This window comes from Manis javanica, chromosome 8 (assembly GCF_040802235.1).
Source record: "Manis javanica isolate MJ-LG chromosome 8, MJ_LKY, whole genome shotgun sequence".
Classification (NCBI taxonomy): domain Eukaryota; kingdom Metazoa; phylum Chordata; class Mammalia; order Pholidota; family Manidae; genus Manis; species Manis javanica.
Window position 1 is genome coordinate 92711645 of NC_133163.1, and position 21481 is coordinate 92733125.

The 21481-nt window shown below is 36.7% G+C and overlaps 1 protein-coding gene and 1 pseudogene across 1 annotated transcript in view; both read left to right on the forward strand.

The window, feature by feature from the left end:
* Positions 1-21481, forward strand: part of STARD9 (StAR related lipid transfer domain containing 9) — a 156539-nt gene that overhangs the window by 26423 nt on the left and 108635 nt on the right. The gene's annotated exons all lie outside the window — the stretch shown is intronic.
* Positions 4328-16261, forward strand: LOC140843135 (importin subunit alpha-1 pseudogene; annotated as a pseudogene).

Here is a 21481-nt window from a genome sequence, read left to right on the forward strand (position 1 = left end):
GCTTTTTTTCTATTTATATGAAAGTATTAGCAACTCATACAACTTGAAGTGGCTTTGTCCGATTTGACTGCCATCAGAATGCTGCCTGACAGGACCCACAACAGAAGGTGGTAAGGAGGCTCCTGAACAAGATCAAATATGTGGAATTGATGCAGGCAGGATTTAGGGGAGACCTAGAGAAGAGCTGTCATTTAGTTTTATTCAGCACACACTCATTGTACATATTCTGAATCAAGTCCGTAGATGATGCATCATTTATTCAGTCGGTGTTAACTGAGTGCACACTGTTATGAGTTGGTTATGTGTCCCACCCAGCCACACCCTTAGATGTGTGATAATCCTTTCCCTCTGGTACCCCAGGGGCCTGCTCAGGTTTGCCTATGAGAGCCCAGGGCATCCCTGGGTCTAAGGATCCAACTTCTGGGACTGCTGCTCTTTTGCATGAGTTACTGCTGAGGTTAGTGGGGAAGGACTGGGGACATTTTGGATGAAGGGCGTGGGGACCAAGAGAAAGCTAAAAGCTAGGGAGTAAATACTCTTCTTTCCTTCCTGCCCTGCTGTGAAGTCATTGTGCCTAATAGTCCAGTGTTGAAGAAGGCTTCTGCCACTGTCAGCGAACATGACCCGAGCTCCCTCTGCTCCCTGAGCCTCTTTTCACAACTCCTGGTCTGGCTCAGTGGATGTGTAATGAACAAGCTTCTGCAGTAGAAGACACTGTGTGGTCAAAAGATTCTTTAGCAGTTGTGTGTCACTATTTTTTGCTGGTGAGAAAATAGAACTACTCTTTTAAGACTTTTATTGAAATACACATACAGAAAAAGGCACTTACAAATTTTCCATCCATTTGAATTTTCACAAGCTGAGCATCCAGATTAAGAAATAGAACATTACCAGCACCTTTGAAGTCCCACTTGTGTTGTGTTAAAATATATTTTAAAGCTCTTTCCTGGGGCTTTCTTCCAGGGAATGCTCTGAAATGTTGAGAAGTGGTGGGTCTCTTATCTGAGTCCAACAGTGATGCTCATCAAGCTGCTTTCTAGTAAAACAAGCAGAGGCTCTTGTAATAATGATTGAGAATAGTCTCTGCTTTTTCTTATGACTGTATTAAATGTCCCAGTGTGTCACAGTGACAGAGTTTGGTTGCAGGGGTTACTCTTACATGTAGTCTTAGAGTTTGCCTGGTGAAGAGAGCATGAATCACAGCAATGGAGACCCTGTGCACAACAGGCCCAAGAACTACCAGGATGGTCTCCTAAAGGGCCTAAAAGTACAAGTGGATAGAAAGTTTGGCTATAGGTATAAGTCTTCCTTCTACCATTAACTTGCTGTGTGACACTGAGCAATTTACTACTCTCTGTCCCTACCTATACTGCTAATTTCTGACTCTAAGAGAATTCAGACAGGCCAAATACTGCCCTCCCAGCTTTCTCCTCAACTTTTCCTTCTTTTTTTGACTTCCAGAACTGTGTATGGACTTCTTGAACAACCTTCTGCTGTGACTGAAGGTCCAAGATAACATGCTTCTTCTCTCTGTTTTATTTCTGTTTATATTGTGCATTCTCTATGTGGGGTGTTAATGGGATTAGACTGATAGCTGTACAGTACCCTGTTAACCTTCTTACATCCAGCCCTGGGCTGGTTTCTGGCTAAAGAGATAGATTTTAGTTTGTTCTTACTTTGTGTTACATTTATAAAATATGCTCAAAGTTAAAAAGTATTTTTCTTTAACAAATGTACATGTCATGCAGAGTATCTTCAAAATAGAGTTTACTGTTTATCACCCCACCTCAGTTTTGCTACTGTTCAGGTAGACTGCATGTCATATTTAATAGTTGCATGTAGGATTGTATTACAGCCTAGCATTATGAGTTCTTATCCACATGTGGGCAGGGTCACTGGAAAGGTTCCTGGGAGCCACTCTATGCTTTAGGCTAGCTCCACAGTTGGTCCACACAGGAAAGGAAGATATATAGGGGAGCAAATAAGAAGAAAGGTCATAGAGTTAGAATTTTGTAAACTGGGCAGAATTTTAAAAGATCACCCATCATGCAATACTGTTTTTGGTTAAGATGGTGGACTGTAGAGCCAAACTGCCCACCTCTGACATTTACTAGCTGTATGACTCGGCAACTTTCTTGTTTCATCTGTAAAATGAAGATGATAAAAATAATGCTAACTACTTCATAGGTTATTAGAAGTAAATTATTAATGCATACAAAGTGATTTGAACATTACCTGGTACATTTCAATAGTGAATGAACTGTTGTTTTTTTATATTAACATCATGACACTAGACTGTCAAGTATCTGAAACTTTTTTTTTTTTTTTTTACTAAATGCAAGTTGGTATAGGATTGAGATGGAATATAGTTTCCTCTACAGATACTTCTTTACAGTAACTTTGTTTGCACATGTGTATTTCCTAAGATGAGGGCATCCATTACAGGGGAAATAAAAATCTCACAATCAGTTTTTTGTTTTTTACTGAAGTGTCACTGATACACAATCTTATATTGATTTCAAATGTACAACACAGTTGTTCAACTGTAACCCATATTGTTAAATCCTCACCCCCTCTAGTGCAGTTACTATCTATCAACATAGAAAGATGTTACAGAATCATTGAGTATAGTCTCCATGTTGTACTACTGTCTCTGTGACCAACTTATATTGTGACAGTGAATTACTGTGCCCCTTTGTTCCCCTTCTTCTCCCCCTTGGTAACCAGTAGTCACTTCACAGTGTGTATGAGCCTACTGCTGTTTTTGTTCATTCTGGTTTGCTTTGTTTTTATATTCCAGTAATAAGTGAAATCATATGGTATTTGTCTTTCTCCACCTGGTTTATTTCACCGAACATAATAATACCCTCTAGCTCCATCCATGTTGTTGCAAATGGCAGGATGTCTTTTTTTAATGGCTGAGTAATATTCCATTGTGTATATATACCACATCTTCTTTATCCATTCATCTATTGATGGACACTTAGGTTGCTTCCATATATTAGATGTTGTAAATCTTCGAATCAGGGATTTTGTTTTCTTCAGGTAAATTCCTAGAAGTGGAATTACTGCATCAAATGGTATTTCTATTTTTTAGTTTTATGAGGAACCTGCAGACTGCTTCCACAGCAGTTGCACCAATTTACATTCTCACCAGAAGTGTAGGAGGAATTCCATTTCTCCACATCCTCACCAACATTTGTTATTTCCTGTCCTTTGGATAGTGGCCCTTCTGACTGGTGTGTGGTGGATCTCATTGTGGTTTTGATTTGAACTTCCCTGATAATTAGTGATGTGGAGGATCTTTTCCTATGCCTGTTGGCCATCTGTACTTCATCTTTGGAGAAATGTCTGTACAAGTCCTCCGCCTGTTTTTTTTTTTTTTTTTGGAAGCAGAATGAAGTTTTATTTGAACACACTCCAAGGAGGATCAGGTCAGAGTCAAGGTTCACAGAGGCAGGCTACTTACTCTGAGGCTTCTTTTACAGGTTTTTTTTGCAGGACAGAAAAGTCCTTGATTGACAATCTTTGGCCTTGAAGGCCAGGTCTAATTGGTAAAAAGAGGACATGGGCTGTGCTGTGATGTTTTCTGTGCCTGTCTGCTGATACTTTCTTTATCTGAGGAGTGTCTGTGCTTGGAAGCCTCTCATATGGGAAGTTGTTTTTCATCTGGTGAGTGTCTGGACGTTCTACATCACTCCTGGTCCTTGAAACTTCAACTATTTAACTGTAAGTTGATTCTCTGGTTTTATCTGGTTAACCCTTTGAGTCCCTTTTAGTGGGCTCCATAGGCCTTATTCTCTCTCCGCCCACTTATGTTTATCTTTCTGACTAACACTGATTGCAAACTCATTGAATGCCCCATGGCTGGCCACTTCCCAGGGGCTGTACTTCCTGGGAAGTGTGGTGGGGACTGGCATAGTTACATGGCTTAGTGGCTGAGGCCAGCCTGTGGATCACTGCTTGGATAACTGGGACTGTCCAAATTACTTGGGTGAATTCCAAAAGAAATCAGATCTCCAATCTTTGCAATTCTGGCTTAGTAAGATTCAGTGGGGCCTGAGAGAAAAAGATTCAGTGAGGCGGAGAAAAACAAATACCAAATGATTTCACTCATCTGTGGAGTATAAGAACAAAAAAACTGAAGGAACAAAACAGCAGCAGAATCACAGAACCCAAGAATTGACTAACAGTTACCAAAGGGAAAGGGACTGGGGAGAATGGGAGGGTAGGGAGGGATAAGGGTGGGTAAGAAGAAAGGGGGTATTATGATTAGCATGTATAATGTGGTGGGTGGGGGAAAGGGGAGGGCTTTGCAACACAGAGAAGACAAGTAGTGATTCTACAACATCTTACTATGCTGATGGACAGTGACTGTAATGGGGTTCGTAGGGGGGACTTGGGATAGGGGAGAGCCTAGTAAACATAATGTTCTTCAAAAAAATAAAAATAAATTAATTAATTAAAAAAAAATTTTGCAAAGGTAGTATTTGGTATAGTCAGGGTTGGGAGATACTGATATCATTTACTTCTGAAACTAACTACTGAAGAGTTGCATTTCATATTATTATTATTATTTATTTTTTTGAATTAAAGTATCACTGATATACAATCATATGAGGGTTTCTCATGAACAATATTGTGTTTTCAACATTCACCCATTTTATCAAGTCTCCCCCCACCCCATTGCAATCACTGTCCGTCAGCAAAATAAGATGCTGTGGAGTCATTACTTATCTTCTCTGTGCTGTACTACCTTCCCTGTGACCTACTTGTATTGTGAATGCTGATTATAGTGCCCCTTAATCCCCTTCTCTCTCCATCCCAACCCACCCTCCCTAACCCCTTCCCTTTGGTAACCACTAGTCCCTCCTTGGAGTTTGTGAGTCTGCTGCTGTTTTATTCCTTCAGTTTTGCTTTGTTGTGTCATTTGGTACTTGTCTTTCTCCGCCTGGCTTATTTCACTGAGCATAATACCCTCTAACTCCATTTGCTGCAAATGGTAGGATTTGTTTTCTTCTTATGGCCGAATAATATTCCATTTTGTATATGTACCACATCTTCTTTATCCATTCATCTACTGATGGACACTTAGGTTGCTTCCATTTCTTGGCTATTGTAAATAGTGCAGTGATAAACATAGGGGTGCATATGTCTTTTTGAATCAGGGATCTTATTTTCTTCAGGTAAATTCTTAGGAGTGAAATTACTAGGTCAAATGGTATTTCTATTTTTAGTTTGTTGAGGAACCTCCATATTGCTTTCCACAATGATTGAACTAGTTTACATTCCCACCAGCAGTGTAGTAGGGTTCCCCTTTCTCTGCATCCTTGCCAGCATTTGTTGTTCCTAGTCTTTTCAATGTTCGCCATCCTAACTGGTGTGAGGTGATATCTCATTGTGGTTTTAATTTGTATTTCCCTGATAATTAGTGATGTGAAGCATCTTTTCATGTGTCTGTTGGCCATCTGAATTTCTTCTTTGGAGAAGTGTCTGTTCATATCCTCTGCCCATTTCTAAATTGGCTTATTGCTTTTTGGGTGTTGCAGCTTGCGAGTTCTTTATATATTTGGATGTTAACCCCTTGTTGGATATGTTGTTTACATATATATTCTCCCATACTGTAGGATGACTTTTTGTTCTGCTGATGGCATCCTCTCTATTGTGTCCCATTGATCTATGGTCTGTTTTTGTTCCAGGACCATACTGTTTTGATTACTGTAGCTTTGTAGTAGAGCTTGATATCAAGGAGCATAATCCCCCCAGCTTTGTTCTTCTTTCTCAGGATTGCTTGGGTATTTGGGGGCTTTTGTGTTTCCATATGAATTTTAGAATTACTTGTTCTAGTTTAGTGGAAAATGCTGTTCGTATTTTGTTAGGGATTGCATTGAATTTGTAAATTGCTTTGGACAGTATGGCCATTTTGACAATATTATTTCTTCCTATCCATGAGCATGGCATAGATTTCCATTTATTGGTGTCTTCTTTAATTTCTCTCATGAGTATCTTACAGTTTTCAAAGTAAAGTTCTTTCACCTCTTTGGTTATGTTTAGTCCTAGGTGTTTTATCTTTTAGATGCAATTGTAAATGGAGTTATTTTCCTGATTTCTCTTTCTGCTACTTCATTGTTACTATATACATATGTGACAGATTTCTGTGTATTAATTTTGTATCCTGCTACTTTGCTGAATCCAAATATTAGTTCTAAAGTTTTTGGTGGAGTCATTAGGGTTATCTGTGTATCACACCATGTCATCTGCAACTAGTAACAGTTTAACTTCTTCCTTGTCAGTTTGGATACCTTTTATCTCTCTGTGTTGTCTGATTGCTATGGCTAGGACCTCCAGTAGTACTGTGTTGAATAAAAGTGGTGAGAGTGGACATCCTTGTCTTGCTCCTGATTTTAGAGGAAAAACTTACAGCTGCATGATAGAATTTCACTTCCTGGTCTATTGTGTGAGATAGGACTATATGATTAATTCTTTTCAGTGTGTTATTAGCAGAAATGGTATTTAGCATTTATTGCCTGGAGTATGACTTTCCAAAGCCCATTTTCTTCTGGCACCATGATCAGCAATACTCTTGAGAGGTTGTTCTGTCATTTGGGTCCTAGAGAAGCTACAACCATTAGAACCCCCTACTGACCTACATGTAGAATGGGCCAGAAATAAACTCTTGTGGTTTTAAGCTATTATGCTTTGAAAGTTTGGTAAAATAACCTAATTTAGCTTGTCCTGACTGATAGATCAGTCAACGTTGAGCTTATTGAATGACTTTAATTTGGTACAATATTATAAGAAATTTTGACACAGTTATTGTAAAAACGTGTGTTAATGTGACTAGTACATGTACTTTCACTTTCTTTTCAAAAATCTAAGGATTAGAAGGCCTTTCACATATACAAGACTCTCTTCAGACTTGCTTTGTTCCCTTTTTCTCTCGGATCTCACAAATCCACTTACATTTCTGAAGAAATTGTCTCTAAAAAAGACTTTTGCCCAACAGCAGGGCCAAAGCTGGCCACCACCTGTTTTAGTAGTTTTATTGATACATAGCCATGTCCATTTGTTTACATAATTGTTTTGGATGCTTTTGTACTACAAAGGCAGAGTTGAGTAGTTGTTACAGAGACCATATGGTCCACAAAGGCTAATATATTTGCTCTCTGGGCCTTAGTAGAAAAAATATTTGCTGACCCCCTGCTCTGTAGGATCCTTAATTATTAGGAATGGACATGTTCCCAGATGATTTGCCTCAATTGCTGCAGACACCCTGTCTCTCAGAAGTTCTACCTGATGTAATGAAGGCCTTCTGTCGGGTCTCCAATGTCTCTTTATTTTGTATACTATCCTTAAGGCAATGGTACTGCTTACCCCTCTTGGATTCTGCCTATGACTAAGTAAATCCTGGTAATTAAGCCATATTCCATATTGCCACCCTCATTGTCTTCATCTAGGCCAACTGCTGGACAAGGCCACCTCTCATGTGACAGCTGCTCATTTTTTCTGTTTTGTGTTTGCTTCTGTTGATGCTTAAACTTGCCATTTTGATAGGGCTTTTTCAGGCTGCATGGAAGAGAGATGATCAGGTTATTTCACATGATGAGTCGCAAATGTAAAATGGAGAAATAAGGAAACTTCAGCAGCCACATGACACTGGCACATTTGTCATTACTGCTCAGAATTCAACAGTAACTGTAGGAAGCCATTGGCAGCTTTCTGTCTCCCATTCAAAGCTCCCCAAGAGAGTCGATCTTGTCAGTTAATCTTTATCCAATTTGGCATTCCCTTATTTTTTAAAGTTTTTGTTCAGGTCATCTAATGGCTGACAGTCTTTCTTATGCCCATGCTGAATGTGCTGGCTTTTGCTTGGGGTCCAGTCAGTAAAGGCCTGGAAAGCAAGGTCAAATAATGTAAAACATGGCAAATTATGATCAAGGAATTACTTGTGGTTGTCTTTAAAAGGTGCTGTGGGAATGGCAAGAACTTAGTCTTTGGACTCTATTCTAATAAAGCCATCTTTCATCTTTTCTCACAAGATCCTGTCTAATGAATCCATCTTTTTTGCAGGGAAGAGCGAAGCATTAGAACTAGATATCTATCTCTCTGGACATAATTCCTTGCTTATGTCCAGAGAATAGGACAGCCCCATATGGGACCTACCAAATCTCACATGCCACTTGGACAATTGTCCATGGGAACATTCTTTAGCAAAAAAGGATTACTAGAAATAGCATAATCTTGTATAGACAAAGACATGTGTTTTGGCGATATCAAAGCTTAGTATACTTGGTTCCTTCAGGAACCAGGGGTCTTAACCAGGGAAGAAGAATTTATGTTTCTCTATGCGTGTATGTCTATATAAGTGCATATGTGTATCTATTACCTCTATAGGAATGTTGCTGCTATGTGCAATTTTCTTTTTCTTTAATTTTCAGAAAAAGAAGCCCTAGACAAATGGACTGAGGGACTGCATAGAGACAGACAGGGATTTCTGTTTTTATCTTTTGATAAAGGTGAAAAGAATTGTATTTAGTTAGGGTATATTTTAAGGTCTGATACCAGAGAGACCCTATACTTTCCATCTTGACACGTCCTCTCTTCCCTAGATGAAAGGTGGTGAAGTATAGTGATTAAATGTAAGACTTATTTCTCAGATTCACAAATTACTGGCTGTGATCCTGAGCTAGTTGCTTTGCTCTCTCAGTGCTTCAGTTATCTCATCTCTAAAATGGGGGTAATAATGATACCTACTTCAGAGGTGTTGTGAGGACTAAATGAGTAAAAAAATAGAAAGTATCTAAATAAATGCTATGTAAGTGTTATCTGTTGTTACTATTATTATTGACTTCTCTGATACATGACCAAGATCTTATCCAGCCTCCAATAATTTCTCCAACCCCCTTTCCATTCAAGATAGTGTATCCCTCTGTCCTCCCTGGTAAGTGTTCATTTTTATAGGGGCACTGTCAAGTTACAGCTAATGCAGATGAATTACTCTAATAGAGAGAATTTCTAGTATTCTCCAGGATTGTGGGGCAAATCATTTGGGGGCATATTGTGCCAAGAGGTTAAAGAACCAAAGGAAATCACATGCTTAGGGAGTATCTAGACAGATGGAGACATGAATGAAACTCAGCTACCCTCCATTCTAGCCCCCAATTTTGTTTATTCTAGAAGGTTTGGGGTCTGTACTGCCTCCTGACTTGCCGTTTGTCTTATAACTATGTCCACCAATACAAATGCTAACTCACCAGCTGCCTACCTTGATAGATTCAAGAACAAGGGAAGGATAATGCAGAAATGAGTCAGTTCCAAATAGAAGTTAATGTGGAGCTGAAGAAAGCTAAGAAGGATGACCAGATGCTGAAAGGGAGAAATGTAAGCTCATTTCCTATTACACTACTCCTCCACTGCAAGAAAACTATAAAAACCAGGATCCTGCAAATTGGTCTGTTGATGACAGTGTCAAACATAAGCAGAAATAATTTGGAAAGCCAGCTCCAAGCTTTTCAAGCTGCAAGCAAACTGTTTTTCAGGGAAAAACAGCCCTCCATAGACAACATAATCTGGGCTCGTTTGATTTCAAAATTTGTGTCCTTTTTGGGCAGAACTGATTATAGTCCCATTAAATTTAAATCTGCTTTGAGACTCACAAACTTTGCTTCTAGGACATCAGAACAGAGCAAGACTGTGGTAGATAGTTGTGCTATCCCAGCGTTCATTTCTCTGTTGGAATGACTCATGTCTGTGAACAAGCTAAATGGGCTTTGGGAAACATTGCAGGTTCAGATTTCCAAGACTTGGTTATCAAATACAGTGCATTTGATTCACTGTTGCCTCTTCTAGAAGTTCCTAACATGCCATCTTTAGCATGTGGTTACTTATATTATCTTATGTGGGCACTTTCACATCTTTATTGCAACAAAAATCCTGCATCTTCATTAGATGCTGTTGAGTGTATCCTTCCTACTTTAGTTCATCTTCTACAACATAATGATCCAGAAGTATTAACAGATACTTCTGGGCCATTTCCTACCTTACTGATGGTCCAAATGAACAGTCCAGTGAAATGATCATGAAAACAGGAATTGTGCCCCAAGTTGTGAAGTTTCTAAGAACTACTAAATTGCAAATTTTGATTTCTGCACCAAGAGCCATAGGAAATATTGTCCCTGAAACAGATGAACAGATTCAGATTGTAATAAATTCAGGAGCACTTCTGTCTTTCCCAGTCTGTTAGTGAACCCACAAACAATTATTCAAAAGGAAACTACATGGATAATGTCAACATTACATTTGGCAGCCAGGACCGGATGCAACAAGTTGTGGATTATAGATTAGTCCCATTCCTTGTTGGCCTTCTCTCTAAAAAGGAAGCTGTATGGATTGTGACCAACCATAGAAGTAGTGGAATAGTTGAACAGATTGTATACATAATAGAACTGTTGATGAACCTCTTAACTACAAAAGATACCAAAATCATTCTGATTATTCTAGATGCCATTTCAAATATCTCTCAGGCTAGTGAGAAACTAGATGAAACTGAAAAACTTAGTATAATGATTGAAGAATGTGGGGGTTTAGATGAAATTGAAGCTCTATAAAACCATGAAACTGAGTCAGTGCACAAGGCTTCGTTAAGCTTGATTGTAAGTATTTCCCTATAAGAGGAAGAGGAAAATCAAAATGTTGTGTCAGAAACTACCTCTGAAGGCTCTACATGCCAAGTTTAGGATGGCACTCCAGGGACCTTTAACTTTCAGATTGTACATCTGAGGCCTAAAGTTGTTTGTTGTATATGATGTTTGGTATAAATTTATCTTACTGTTTTTATACCAAGGACTCTTTAAATGTGGTTCATTATTGTAGCATTTTTACGATGAAATTGACTATACATACAGTATGAAGCTTCTCTTCTCAATGGGTTTCTTATTTCCATGTGGAATTTTTTATCTTGCAGTGTTCTATAAATAAAGATTAAATTCTACCATTTCCTTCAAACAAACAAACAAAAAAGCAGCAGCAGCGAGTATGGGGTCAGCAGGCAGTCAGGGCCTGGAGAGTTCCGGGGGAGGCTCGGCTTTGTTGCAACTATAGTAGAGGAAGCTGGTAAGGATATCACACAGATCTGGGAACTGTCATGGAGGGCCGAGAGGCAAGGCCTGGAATGTGTATGCAAAGTTGGTAATGGTCAGTCACACTTCTTGGTATTTATGTAAAGGAGTTAAAAAACTTATATCCACACCAGATACTGTGCTTGAAATGTTTATAGCAACTTTATTCATAATTGTGAAAACTTCGAAGCAACTAAGATGTCCTTCAGTAGGTGAATGGATAAATTGTCGTACATCCAAAAAATGAAATTTTTATTCAGAGCTAAAAAAGAAATGAATTATGGAGTCATGAAAAAACATGCAGGAATCTTAAATGCGTATTACTGATGGAAAGAAGCCCATCTGAAAAGGCTACATACTATATGATTGCAACTATGTGATGCTTCGGAAAAGGGAAACTATGGAGACAAATATATCAGTGGTTGGCAGGGGAAGAAGGAGTACACCCTCCTTTGCAGGGAGATTTTAGGGCAGTGAAATTATTCTGTATGTTACTGTAATGGTGGATACATGTTATACATTTGTCAAAATTCATAGAATTTTACAATAAAAAGAACCCTACTATGAACAATGGACTTTAGTTAATAATAATATATCAGTATTAGCTCATCGATTATAATTGTAATTGTAACAAAGGTACCACAGTAATACAAGATATTAATAATAGGGGAAACTGAGGAGGGAAGGGGCTGAAAGGGAACATAGGAACTCTACTTTCTGCTTTATTTTTCTGTAAACCTAAAACTGCTAAAAAAATTGTCTTTTAATGTGAAAAAGTCAATAGATTTGGGAGAAAAAACCACTGCAATACATAAATCAGATATAGAACTACTGTTTATTATATACTAAGAAGTCTTCATTGTTTACTATAGAGTAAGAAGTCTTTCATATTGATGAGAAAATCTAATAGAAAAACAGGCAAAGGATATGAATAGGCTCATTAGAGGAGAGCATATCCAAATGGCCAAAAAATGAATGATAAGTTCAAACCTACTGTTACTAAAGTAACAGTGAGGTCTGAGTTTGTATCATTCAAACTAGGAGCAGTTAAAAAGAGCAGTAGTGCTAATTGCTGGTAGGAACATGAAGAAAAGAATTCTTTCATACATTTTAAGTGGAAGTGTAAATTTTTACAGCTTTTTGGGAAAATACTCTGTCAATATTTATGAAAATAAGAAATATTTTACCTGTTGATCTAGAAGTCCCATTCCTGAAACTCTATAAAAATAAAAACACCAGTACATAAGGCTAAAGATAGTCAAGGATGTTTATTGAAAGATTGTTAGTAGGGATAAAATAGTAAAACAAAAGTGACTGTCCATTCAGAGGAGAATGGTTGAATCAATTTTGTTGTGTTCACACCATAAAATATATTGCAGTGACTTAGAAGAATATCCATGAGAATGGTGTTGACTGAGAAAAACAAGGTATATAACATCCCATTTTTTAAAAGGAAGTAACTAAAACCCATAAATATGCGTGTGTGTGTGTGAGTGTGTGTGTGTGTGAGAGAGAGATTGTGGGAAGAACAAGAAATGATACCAGTTGTTAACATGTTACCTGAAGGTGGGGATTAATGTAGGAGGAAGGAAAAGAGGAGGGGAGAAGAGGGAAGGGAAATAAAAAGGAGACAAGCATTCCTCCACAACATGAACAATACTCCAATTATTTTAAATTATGTTTGTGTAACGGTGGCTGTATGTGTGTGCATAAAAAAAGGAAGAATTATATTTATAGCAAATAACCCATATATTAGTGGTGTATTATCTGATAAAAAGCAAGTTGCAGGTTCATGTGTATTATATGTGACTGTTGCAGTGAAAATGAACAAAAGCAAATAACTGTATGCCCTTCTACATGTGGAGAGAGGTATGGAAGGACATCCCTGTTGGGTAGATCCTTCCTTACCTTGGCATCTGGAGTATACCTGTTGGATACTTCAGTGAGTGAGATTGTGGGTGAGGTAAGGGGTGGAAGTTTAGCTTTTTCTTCATGCATTGTTTTATTTTTTCACTTGGTACAAAAAGTGAGCATTCTTTGTAATTTAAAAAATAGCAAAGAAAGAAAAAATTTTAATTGTGTCTGTCTATAATGAGCTTCAAATTCTGATCAAATTTAATAATGACAATGTGAGTAAATCTTAGGGAGGAGATTGCAATTTTCTTAATGTGCAAACCAAAAGGTTCATGGAGTAAAAAGGCTCTAAAGTCATTAACAAATGGCAGTAGGATCAGATTTTATTGCTTTTGGCCAAAGACCATGACAAAATATTACTGAAACTGCTATTCAGAAATACTGTAAGGGAGAGCTGGTAATGTCTTTTTCCCCTCATAAAACAAAACAACAGGAAGTAAGGAAAACCTTGAAGAACAATTTTAAATTGTAGGGTAAATAGCTTAATGTTCAGCTGATAAGATTTGCCTCTCCTGGTAACTCTGAGAACAGTTATTTTGTTAGTAGCAGAATATCACAGCGGTTAAGAGCAAGAGCTTTGTTTAAAAACCACTCACTACTTATAGGACTTCAGTTTTCCCATGTGAAAATTAGAAAAATAATAGTAACTACTCATAGATGTATTATGAGGATTAAATGAATTAATAATATTCAAGGTGCAAAGCAGCGAGCCTAACACAAAATAATTGCTTAGTTAATGCTTCTAGCTATATGGATCTAAGACCTGGTTTTTCATAAAACACTTGTAATGAAGTGTTCATTTTGCAAAGTAATCTGAACAATTATCCTTAAACAGTAAGAGTGGTTGCCAGCACAGTATTTTGTTTTAGTGACACTCAACAAATATTGGTTGAATAAATAATTTTAACTTCTTTCATGTGATTTTCTCAGAATCTCTGATTAGGTTAACATTATTTCACATATTTCTATTTGTTTTCAAAAATCAAAAGAAATAATACTCCTATAGGGTGATAATTTGGGTGAATCTTAATCAAAGGATTCAAGAATAAAAGATTCCTTTGTATTTAAAATACACACTGATTTCAGTAGGTGAATATGAGGGTATTAATTTGTATTTTAAAAAATCATTATGGAGGAGAGGGTTATGGGAAGCTAGCAGAATAGGAAGCACCAGGAATTTGTCTCCCCACTCAGACAATTGCACTGGCAAAATACATCTGATGTAACTGTTTTGGAACTCTGGGATCTATTGAAGGCTTGTGACTTCCAAAGGAAGACTTGAAGGATAAACTGCAGTTAATTTCAGTCAATTTCACTCTTAGCACAGTGGCAGCTACCCTTCCCCATCCCCAGCCACATAGCAGGCATCTGTGCACTGGAGCATCTTGTACACAGCCTGCAGGTATCAGGGTGAGCAAAAGGACCTAGACTTCCAAATATCAGGAATCTGTGCTCTGGTTGCTAATTACTGCTTCTGATCACAGAGGTACAGACAGAAGTGAGCAGCCATTTATTGTGGCACCTTCCCATTGTTGCAAGCCCTTTCCCTTCCAGCTGAAGTGACTTCCAGGGTTTTTAAAGGGCCAACACCCCATCTCCCCACCCCACCCCCAACCTGGCTTCATTTTTCCCCCCTTTTAGAGCCAGACATTAAAGACCAGAACATTTAAAACAACTACATACATGGGAAAAATTAGAAATGACCATGCATGGAAAGGCTCAGAGAAGACCTGAGAATATCTTAGGTTTACACCTCAGACTGATACTCAGCACAGGGACAGCCTACAATAATCAAAAAAACAAAAGCAATAAACAAAAATAATAATAAGAAACAGCATATCCTGGGGAAAGAGCAGAAGCTGATTTCCAGAGTTACTACATTGTTAAATTCAAGTGTCCACTTTTCAACAAAAAAAATCACAAGGTATACAAAGAAACATGAAAGTATGGTACAAAGGAAAAAATTGACAGAAACTGCTCCTGAAAAAGACTTAGAGGCAGATATACTAGACACAGACTTTAAGCTAACTGCCTTAAAGATGTGGAGAAAATCAAGAAAACAATGTATGAACAAAATAATATTATTCTCCAGTCATAGCTTTTGCTGTATTTCATTGGTATGATATACTGTTCTTTTTATTGCTTTCTGAGTAGTTCATAATTTGTTTTGATTTCCCCTTTGATTCAAGAGTTATCCATAAGTGTGTTTCTGAATTTCTTCCCTACCTGATTGTCTTTGTGCTTCTAATTTTTCATGGTGGACAATGGCTCCCCCATCATGTTCCTTGAGACTCTGCCATAAGTAATGCAGCCCATATTAAGATAAAATAAAACCTAATCCTTAGCATGACCCCAATATCTTAGTCTTATCTCCCAACATCTTTGCTTTTTTTCTTTGTGTTCCATACCACTAGGAATTATTAACCTTGAGTTGCAGTTATAAATACTAGTTGCCACTGATGTTTGTAAGAGGAGTTTGGGGTTTCATCCATCTCATGTTGGTATGAGAATAAGAAAATTGTCAACCTCTTTAGGACAATTGTATGAATTATGAACCTCTGAAATTATAATTGTGAAAGTAAATAAGAAAGAAATGTCTAAAATGATTAAATGTTTCAGGAATATAGTAATGATAAGCAGTACACAAGAATGTATATGCTCTGAGTAGCAACCATGTAAGATTTATGTATTTGTAGAAAGACAAAAAAGTACAATGAAAATATATTGTGCTCAGCAATGACTTTTGGGCAGTTCTTTAAATTTTTTTCTTCTTTTAGGATGTTAACTATTACTGATTTTGAAGTGATTATAGTATTGCAATATGAAATTGTGGTAAATCTACATTATAGATAATAAATACAGTTTTGGAGAAGACAGAAGAAACTGAGATAGAAAAGCTTGTACATTTCACCCTTTATTTTCTTCTTTCTACTAACTAAAGCAATATAATGAGTCCATATGGATAAAGAATGATGCTTTGCATCCTAAGTGTCTAGCAATAGATGGATGGATAACGAAGATATACATATATACAATGTAATATTATTCAGCCATAAAAAGGAAAAATCCCATTTGTAAAATGGATAGGTCTAGAGGGTATTATGGTTAATGAAATAAGCCAGGTGGAGAAAGACAAATACCAAGTGATTTCACTTTTTTGTGGAGTATAAAAACAAAGCGAAATAGAAGGAACAAAATAGCAGTAGACTCATAGACACCAGGAAGGGACAAGTGGTTACCAATGGGGAGGGGTTGGGGAGGGTGAGGAAGGAGGGGGAAAGAGATTACGGGGCACAATAATTTGCAATCACAATATAGATTGGTCACAGGGATGGTAGTACAGCACAGAGAACAAAGTTAATGATTCTGTAACATCTTACTGTATTTCAAAATTTCTTTTGTAGTTTTTTCAGTTTCTTGGGAACTGTTTAACAATTTCCATGGTATACATTGCATGGATACATATACAGTATGAACAAATATGGGAAAGAAATCTCTCTGTAGTTTATAGTTCTTCATAAAATGAAGAGGCCAAATAGGACATCTTGTTTCATCTATCAAAGTAAAAAATAGGCTGTTGCCTCTTTTCTCTGGAGAAATCTATTGCATTAGGCCAGGTGTAGTTGGAGCAGGACCCAAATGATGTCAACTAACCCCTGCTTACCTGGAAATGAACTGTCTGTAAACATTCATTCAGGATTTAAGACACGCTAGCCCAGAGTTTACCTGACATTTATGAAGAGTGGATAGTGTTTCCTGAAGCTTGTGGGGTTGTTTTGGCAAAGCTGGCCAGATGAGGCTTTCCTTCTCTTCCTAGGTACCTTATTTATACTTTGGGAAAGCTACTGACAAGTGGACAGTGGAGTCTAGCTGTGGCTTAGACAGACTTGGATACCTGACAGGTTGGGGCCATAGCATGCTTTCCCAGTTGGGGAATTAAATAGAAATTTTAAATTAAAATAAAAAATATCGAGTTGTCTAAGCATAAACATAGGGAAAAATAACTTACAAATATCAAATAATTATAACAAGATAATAAAAACCAGGTTCAGTTTAGTATCTTCATTATCGTCAAGTATTCATAATTACATATTTACATCAGAATTTAAAATCTAAAAGGGACATTAGATATTATCTAGGAATAGAACAGAAGTCTGAAAGACTAAGTTATACACTGGAATCCTAACAATGGTTATCTCAAAATGGGGTGATTATTTTTGTTAATCAGCATTTCTTTTTTTTTCTAATTTTAGTATATTACTTATATAATAAAACATTTTATGAATAATTCTTATAGTGAATACTTAAATACTGATCCTTGTCAGTAAAGATTATATCTATTACTGTATTTTGTAGCAGTTTTACTAAAAGGGGAAAAAAAGTTTTCTAGTACAATCCTTTTGTTTTAACAGTGGAGTTATAACTAAGAGAGAGTAATATTTAAAATCCATTTAAACAGAATACATCATAAAATTTATAACCATTTTCTCATAAATATTTCTTCAGGCAAATTAACGGAACATGGATGAAGAATTTCTTTTCTGTGTGAAAATCTTAGTTTATATTAGCGATTTCACTTTATGATAGAAATATATGTGTCAAAAGATACAAATTTATAGTAAGTCATGGAGATGTAATGTATGCCCTGGTGACTGTAGTTAATAATACTGTATTGCATATTTGGAAGTAGCTAGGAGAGTGGATCTTGAAAGTTATCATGATGAGAAAAAAATTTTTGTGGCTATGGTTATGGATGTTACTGGACTTATTATGGTGATTATTTTGCAATTTATAAAAATATCAAATCATTATGTTATATACCTGAAATTAATACAGTGTTATGTCAATTGTATCTCAATTTTTAAAAAGCCAGAAAAAAAGGAATTGTATGAATGTACTTCCTGTGGAAAGTATTAAGGGCCAAGAGCTTCATGTATGTTGTTGGATAGGTAACCTCCCTCTCAGTGACATGATTTTCATATTTATAAAAGGAAAGGAGTAATTCCTGGCCCTAGCAAAACCTTCAGAATATGAAGAAAGAGTTTTAAATTTTTTTTACTTTAAAGTCTATGACTATATTTTGGGAATAAATTTTTAATAGGATAGAAGGTAGGAGTTGTTCAAAAGGTATCTATCTATGTGAACTTGGGATATATTAATTATGTATCTATATTCAGGTATTTGTTTTCCAGAATAAGTAATGGTTCCCCTTAAAATTTGTGATGTTTAGTAAACATAATGTTCTTCATGTAATTATAGATTAATGATAACAACATTTTTAAAAATTTAAAAAAAATTTATGATGTTACCAGAGAGAAAGATGATTCTTTTGGGTAGTCCTTATAAATGGAAAATTTGGAAAAAACATTTACATGGAAATGGAAAAATTAAGTATAAAAGCAATAAAAGTTTGCATTTGTTTAGTGCTTTCTTTGTGTCAGACATTATTCTAAGGCTTTACATATATTACACAGTTAATCCTCTCAAAAACCCTATGAGTTTTAGGTACTTTAAAAAATCTTCATTTCACAAGTGAGGAAAATGAAATGAAGTTTTGAAATGAAAAAAAAGCCAGGTTTTGAATCTAGAAAGTTCCAAAGCCTGTGTTCTTAACCATTAAACTATACAAGTACCTGTTTAGGTGAAAAGAAATTATTCTAAGCTCCTTCTCCAACTCCAGGCCCCATTAAGTTACATATTTCACATGACTGCTCTTTCTTCAAATCATGGGCCCTTAACTCTACTTTTTATACTACTCCCACAGATTTGGAGAGAGGATGGGTCAGTAGATCCACAAAGAGTGTTAAGTATGAGTAAGTACAACTCTGGGTTGCTTTTAATCTAAAAATATTATAAAATGTTTAAAACATACATGACTAAAAATTTCCCACTATTTCGCAGGAAGCAGTGTGTATTCAGAAAAAGATTGCTAGGGAAAATTCATTTATTCATTTTAATTTCTTCTTTCATTTAGATCTTCTTTATTTATTAATTATTTTTTAATAAGATATCATTGATAGACACTCTTATGAAGGTTTCACATGAAAAATATTGTGGTTACTGCATTCACCAATATTATCAAGTCCCCCATGTACCCCACTGAAAGTCACTGTTTACTGGTGTAGTAACATGGCACAGAGTCACTACATGTCTTCTCTGTGCGACACTGTCTTCCCCATGACCCCCCCCCCACATCATGTGTGCCAATCATGATATCCCTCAATCCCCTTCTCCCTGCCTTCCCATCCACCCTTCCGCACTCCTCCCCTTTGGTAACCACTATTCCGTTCTTGGAGTTTGTGAGTCTGTGGCTGTTTTGTTCCTCCAGTTTTGCTTCATTGTTATACTACAAAATTGAGGGGAATCATTAGTACTTGTCTTTCTCTGCCTGGTTTATTTCACTAAGCATAATACCCTCTAGCTCCATCGATGTTGTTGCAAATGATAGGATTTGTTTTCTTATTGCTGAATAATATTCCATTTTGTATATGTACCACCTCTTCTTTATCCATTCATCTACTGATGGGCACTTAGGTAGCTTCCGTATCTTGGCTATTGTAAATAGTGCTGCGATAAACATAGGGGTGCATATGTCTTTTTGAATCTGAGATCTTGTTTTCTTTAAGTAAATTCCTAGGATTGAAATTCCTGGGTCAAATGGTATTTCTATTCTATTTTTAGTTTTTTGAGGAACCTCCATACTGCTTTCCACAATGATTGAACTAGTTTACATTCACACCAGCAGTATAGTAGGGTTCCCCTTTCTCTGCATCCTCGCCAGCATTTGTTGTTCCTTGTCTTTTCAATGTTGGCCATCCTAACTGGTGTGAGGTGATATCTCATTGTGGTTTTAATTTGCATTTCTCTGATAATTAGCGATGTGGAGCATCTTTTCATGTGCCTGTTTGCCATCTGAATTTCTTCTTTGAAGAAGTGTCTGTTCAGATCCTCTGCCCATTTTTTAATTGGGTTATTTGCTTTTTGGGTGTATAGGTGTGTGAGTTCTTTATGTATTTTGAATGTTAACCCCTTGTCAGATATGTTGTTTATGAATATATTCTCCCATACTGTAGGATGCCTTTTTGTTCTGCTGATGGTGTCCTTTGCTATAAGAAGCTTTTTAGCTTGATTTAGTCCCATTTGTTCATTATACTTTTGTTTCCCTTGCCCTAGGAGATGTGTTCAGGAAAAAGTTGCTCATGTTTATATTCAAGAGATTTCCCCTATGTTTTCTTCTAAAAGTTTTATGGTTTCAAACTTACATTCAGGCCTTTGATCCATTTCAAGTTTACTTTTGTGTGTAGAGTTAGGCGATTATCCAGTTTCATTCTATTACATGTAGCTGTCCAGTTTTGCCAACACCAGTTGTTGAAGAGGCTGTCATTTCTCCATTGTATATCCATGGCTCCTTTATCATATATTAATTGACCCTATATGTTTGGGTTTATATCTGGGCTCTCTATCCTCTTCCACTTGTCCATGAGTCTGTTCTTGTGCCAGTACCAAATTGTCTTGATTACTGTGGCTTTGTAGGAGAGCTTGAGGTTGGGAAGTGTAATTCCCCCAGCTTCATTCATCCTTCTTGGAATTGCCTTGGTTATTTGGGGTCTTTCGTGGTTCTGTATGAACATTAGAACTATTTGCTCTAGTTTATTGAAGAATGCCATTGGTATTTTGATAGGGTTACACTGAATCTGTAGACTGCTTTAGGCAGTATGGCCATTTTGACAATATTAATTCCTATCTATGAGCATGGGATGCATTTCCATTTATTGGTGTCTTCTTTAATTTCTCTCATGAGTGTCTCGTAGTTTTCAGGGTATAGGTCTTTCACCTCCTTGGTTAGGTTTGTTCCTAGGTATTTTATTCTTTTTGATGCAATTGTGAATGGAATTGTTTTCCTGATTTATCTTTCTATTGTTCATCATTAGTATATAGGAATTCAAAAGATTTCTGTGTATTGATTTTGTATCCTGCAACTTTGCTGAATTCAGTGATTAGTTCCAGTAGTTTTGGAGTGGATTCTTTAGGGTTTTTTATGTTCAGTATCACATCATCTGCAAACAATGACAATTTAACTTCTTCCTTATCAATCTGAATGCCTTTTATTTCTTTGTGTTGTCTGATTGCCATGGCTAAGACCTCCAGAACTATGTTGAATAAAGTAGTGATAGTGAGCATCCTTGTTTTGTTCCCAATCTTAAAGGAAAAGCTTTCAGCTTCTCACTGTTAATTGTGATGTTGGCTGTGGGTTTGTCATATATGGCCTTTATTGTGTTGAGGTACTAGCCCTCTATACCCATTTTGTTGAGAGTTTTTATCATGAATGGATGTTGAATTTTGTCAAATGCTTTTTCAGCATCTATGGAGATCATGTGATTTTGTCCTTTTTGTTGATGTGATAGATGATGTTGATGGATTTTCAAATGTTGTACCATCCTTTCATCCCT